Genomic DNA, 5,923 nt, shown 5'->3' on the forward strand with positions numbered 1-5,923 from the left:
GGGGGAGAGGGCACCAAATATAGTGTAAATGTATACTATTTATGTTCAATAAAAAAAATTGTTAAAAAAATGATACCCCCCTTAATATCTCCTACTTTAACAGTAAATAATACCACCCCCAATATCTCCTTTTATGGTACTGGGGATTGAACTCAGGGACATTACTGCTCTGAGGTACACCTCCATCATTTTATTTTATTTTATTTATTTTATTTTATTTTATTTTATTTTATTTTATTGGTGGTATTGGGGTTCCTGAAAATCCTTCTACCTTTGGGCTACACTCCCAGACCCATTTTTATATTTTTATTTGGAAACAGGGTCTGTTAAGCCAGCAAGGCTGGCTTTGAACCTGCGTGATCCTCCTGTCTCCACCTCCCAGGCACAGGGGGATTACAGATTACAGGCATGTGCCACCACGCCTGGCTCCTTCCATTTATATTAAAGCAGTGTTTCAGTGAGTTACCACAGGCTGGCCTGGAATATGCGATCCTCCTATATCAGGTTCCCAAGTACTGGTGTTTCAAGCATGTGCCACAGCCTGGCTCCTTTAAAACACTCTAAGTACAGAAACGTGCACAAAATACAAACATTCCTTAATGCATTTTCATAAAGTTAACTCCCATAAGAGCATAAACCAAGTCAAGAATTTGAACACTTTTAGTTTCATAAACACACTTAGAGCCTTACCCCCAAACAAAGGTAAACAAACATGAAAACATGATACACCTTTTCTTCTAAGCATACATTCCTAAAGAACATGGTACATTTGTCTGACTTTGTTACTTATACACATCAAAATATACAGTGTAAACTGGGCGTGGTAGTGCAAGCTTGAAATCCCAGCATTTGGGAGGCTGAGACAGGAGGATTGCGGTTCACAGACAGCCTCAGCTACTTAGTAAGGCCCTCTGCAAATCAGTGAGACCTTGTTTTCAAAATAAAGACAAAAAATAGGGCTGGGGGTGTAATTCCAAGGTAGAATGGCCCTGGGTTCTATCCCCAGTAACGAAAAAAAAAAAGTGTATACTATTTTGTGACCCTCTTCTTTCTATTTAGATTACTTTTGAGATATTCTTATCTCTCATGATCAACAGTTTGCTTATCTTCAGATTTGACTCACACAAATGTTTCTAGAACTTGTTTGTACATATCACCTGGCCTAAATGTACATATATTTACTGATATATCCTGAAGGCTAGCACTGCAGTATCATCAGTTCTATATAGACTGAATTTTAATAGATGACCCTATAACTGCTTTCCAAAATGTTGGTAGCGAAGAATATCTTCATTAATAGCACAAGAATTTCTAAAAGTTTTAATGTCGTTACATTTTTTTTAATTTTAGTCATTTTGCTGGCTATATAGTAATATTTATAATGATTTTAATTTTCATTTCTCTGAATGCTGATAATATTGAACATGTTTTCATACTTTTTTTAGCCATTTGAATACCTTTTTTAAATGAAGTTTCTGTTCAAGTTATTGCCTTTTCACGTTTCTGGTGGTGTCAGTTTATTGGCTTGTAGGTTTTTGTGTTTTATACTGGAAATTAAAGCCAGAGGTATTCTATTTTTAAATTATACCTCCAGCCACTCCCTGTTTTTTGACAAAGGGTCTTGCTTAGTTGCTGGGTCTCCCTTAATGATGATTATCTCAAACATATGATCCTTTCATCTCAGCCTCCCAAGGAGATATTTTAATATATTTTATGTATGATCCACTTAAAAGCAAAAAACTTCTCTAACTCTGTAGCTTGAATTTTCACTAGCTTAAGAGTGTCTTTTGATGATAAAATTGTTAACTTTAGCATGATCCAAGTTATCACTTTTTCTGCATAGTCAGTGCTACAAATTCTCAGTGCTACTAATTATCTGCTTTAAAAAAATCCTTTTCTTCTTTAAGATTATTGAAATACTTTCAAATATTATTTTTAGAAATTGCACTGCTTTGTCTTTTTCTTTTAGGTTCTCAAATGACAGAATTGATTTTTGTTGATGTTGCTATTCAGAGCTTAAAGTGGAGATTAAGTTTTGCTTTTCTGTGTGGATGTCCAATTGTCTATATAGTATTTATTGAAAAGGCTGATCTACCTCTACAACTCTACAGGGTTGCCTCTGCTATATGTAAGTTTTTATTTTCTTGGCCCTTTCTTCGTTCTACTGATTCATTTGCCATTTGTCAATCTTTGTGCAAATCTTACACAACTGTAGTACTGTGTAAGGATGATATTCGGAGAATGATTCTTCCTCTTTATTGTCTCATTCCTTTTATATGTCTTGGCTTTAGCATTTCTATACAAATAGAGTCTATGTCTATGTATGTACACACACATACACACTCAAATACACACACACACACACACACACACACACACCTGTTAATATTTCCATTGGGATGGCAAGGATTCTTTTGACCAATTTGTAAAATATTTATATCTATGTTAGACTGAGGCCTCCTATTCATGAGTGCATTATATCCCTCAATTTTATTTAGGACTTCTTAAAATATTTAATACTTTTAAGAGTAGTATCTTAAAAAATAACAAGTTCATATAACATACCATAAATATTGCAAATGTTATAAGCAAGAATTTATGTGTATATTAAATATTAATATTATTATATATAGTATAGATTTATCTCTTTAGAAATTTTTTCTTCTGTCTTTAATGAAATATAGATTTGAATTTATATATAGAGAGATAAACATAGATATAGATTCTCCATCTACCAAACGAGATAAATCACCTATTAATTCTTTTTTCTAAAATCTTTTTGTGGGACTGGGAATTGAACCCAGGGACAGGGACTTTCTACTCTGAGCTACATCCTCAGCCCTTTTTTATTTTCATTTTGAAATGTGGTCTCTCTAGGTTGATGAGAGTTTTCCTGTTTGCTGAGGCTTTCCTTGGGCTACCTTTTAATTTTAATGAGAGTTCTTCTGAAATTTCTTTACATGTGCAAACAGTATTTGTACATTATTACTGCTGTTTGTGTCCCCTCTCAGTTTTGCCACTGTCTAATTATGTTGGCAAATGTCCAGTCCATGTAGGATAAAATGGTGAGAGTAGGCACCAGCACCTTATTCTCTACTCAAATGAAAAGCTATCAACTTTCACCAGTAAGTTTGATGTAGGCTGTTATGTATATCATCTACACAACTAAGGAAGATTTTTTCCCACTGATTGCTAAGTATTTTTAAAATGCGCAGACTTTAAATTTTACCAAGTAGCTTTTCTTGCATCTATTGAGATATTTTATTTTTGTCATTCCTTTGGTTTCTCTTAATTTTATACGCTGAAATAAATTTAATTTGATTGTGGTATATTAATTTGTTTATTGCTAAGTTTGGTTTGCTGATATTTTGTTCAATATTTTTCATATCTGTTCACAAATAAGAAATTTTATAAATTCCTTTTTAATTTTTTTTTTTTTTTGGTCGTACTGGGAATGGAACCCAGGGTCCTTCTACCTCCAGGCTATAATCCCAGACCTATTTTATATTTTATTTGGAAACAGGGTCTCTTAAACCAGCTGAGGCTGGCTTCGAACCTGTGTGATCCTCCTGTCTCAGCCTCCCAAGCATGGGGATTACAAGCGTGTGCCACCATGCCTGGCTTAATATATTTTTAATTACACATTTATTGGTACATTGTGCCCATATGTAATATTGAGGTTTAGTATGATAGAAACATATGTGCATAGCACCCAGTGCATAATTTTATTTTTATTTATTTTTTATTTTATTGGTGCATTGTAATCATATATATCTTGATGAAGTTTAGGGTGATAGAGGCATACATGCATAGAGCCCTCTCCCCAGTAGCCTCTATACCCTCCCCCTTCTCTCTTTCCCATGCTCAGCCTAATGATTTACTTTGATAAGTTTGCATATATACATCATTTCCATTGAGGTGTTTCCGTTTTCCTCCCTCTCATCTCTCTCAATTAAGTGACCTTCTTTACTCATCTAAGGCTTCTGCTCCTTCGTCTGGAATTCCATATATAATGTGTGTATATATATATATATATATATATATATATATATATATATATATGAAACATACCTTATAAGTAAAGATAAACACAAAGTAAAAGGTGAAGAGCTTGAGCAAGGTAATCCACACTAGTGGAATTTGAAGACAAGCAGGAGTAGCAACTCTCATATCAGACAAAATAGACTTCAAGCCTAAACTTATCAGAAGAGACAAAGCAGGTCATTTTTTTTTTTTACTGGTAAAAGGAACAATCAAACAAGAGAATATAATGTTAGTCAACATTATGCCCCAGACCTAGGTGCAACCACTATTATAAAACAAACTCTTTGAGATAGTAAGTCACACATAGATCCCAAGACAATAATAATGGGAGACTTCAATATTTCTCTTACACTGCTAGAGCAAGATCTTCTAGACAAAAGGTTAGTAAAGATATCTCAGACTTAAAGAACACCATAAACCAAATGGACCTATTAGACACATACAGAATATTCAACCCAACTACAGCTGAATTTACTTTTTTTATAGCTGCTCATGGGACTTTCTTCAAAATATACCATATCCTGGGCCATAAAGCAAACACTAGCAAATTCAAAAGGGAATGAATCTGAAAATCAACCATAAAAAGACCCAGAGAAACTTCATAAATACATGGAGAATGAATACAACAATGCTAAATGAGAAATGGGTCATGGAAGAAATAAGAGAAGAAATTAATAAATTTCTAGAAACAAACAAAAATAGAGACACAACACATAAAAATCATTGGGACACTTTGAAGGCAGTATTAAGAGAAAATCTGATAGCACCGAGTGCTCATATAAGAACAGAAAATCACCAAATAACCTGATGACACACATCAAAGCCCTTGAAAAACAGGAATAATCTAACCCCAAAGCCCAAAGCCAGTAGAAGACAGAAAATTATTAAAATCAGAACAGAAATTAATAGAGAATAAAAAATACAAAAAAAATCAACAAATCCAAAGCCAGTTTCTCCAAAAAATAAATAAATAAAAAACAAGATAGATAAAATACTAGCCAACCTAACCAAAAAAGAGATAATCAACCCAAATTACTAAAATAAGAGTTGAAAAAGTGATATTATTACAAACAGCTTAGAACTCCAGAAGATTATTAGAAACTACTTTGATAAACTATATTCAACAAAATGGAAAACCTAGAAGAAATTGACAAGTTTCTAAATACCTACAACATTCCTAAATTAAACCCAGAAGATATAGAAAGTTTAAACTGACCAACACAATAAAAGATTGGAGCAGCAATCAAGAGCCTACTATCAGAGAAAATTTAAGTTCCAGATGGTTTCCCAAGAAAATTTTATAAAACCTTTATAGAAGAATTAATGCCAATACTTCTTAATCTATTACAAGAAATAGAAACAGGACTCACACAAAAAAATTCTATCAAGCCAACATCACATTAATACCAAAACCAAATAAAGACAGCTCAAGAAAAGATAAATATAGGTCAATATTATTAATGAACTTAGATCAAAAACTTCCAAGCAAAATACTAGCAATGTGCATAACCACATCAAGAAAATTATACACCACAACCAAGTTGGGTTTATCCCCAAAATGCCAGGCTGGGTCAACATTCCAAAAATAATTCATGTAATTCAACACATTAATTCAACACATTAATTCAACACATAAACAGAACTAAAGACAAAAATGTCTCATGATCATTTCAAAAGATTCTGAAAAGGCATTTAACAAAATCCCACACCATTCATGCTAAAAAAAACTGCAAAGAATCAGAATATAAGAAGTGTACCTCAACAATACGCCCACAGTCAACATCATATTGAATTGGGAAAATCTATGAGTATGTCATTTAAAAACAGGAACAAGACAAAGATGTCCACTCTCACTACTTCTTTTCAATATAGTATTTGA

The sequence above is a fragment of the Muscardinus avellanarius genome (genome assembly GCF_963383645.1).
Source record: "Muscardinus avellanarius genome assembly, chromosome: 7".
NCBI lineage: Eukaryota > Metazoa > Chordata > Mammalia > Rodentia > Gliridae > Muscardinus > Muscardinus avellanarius.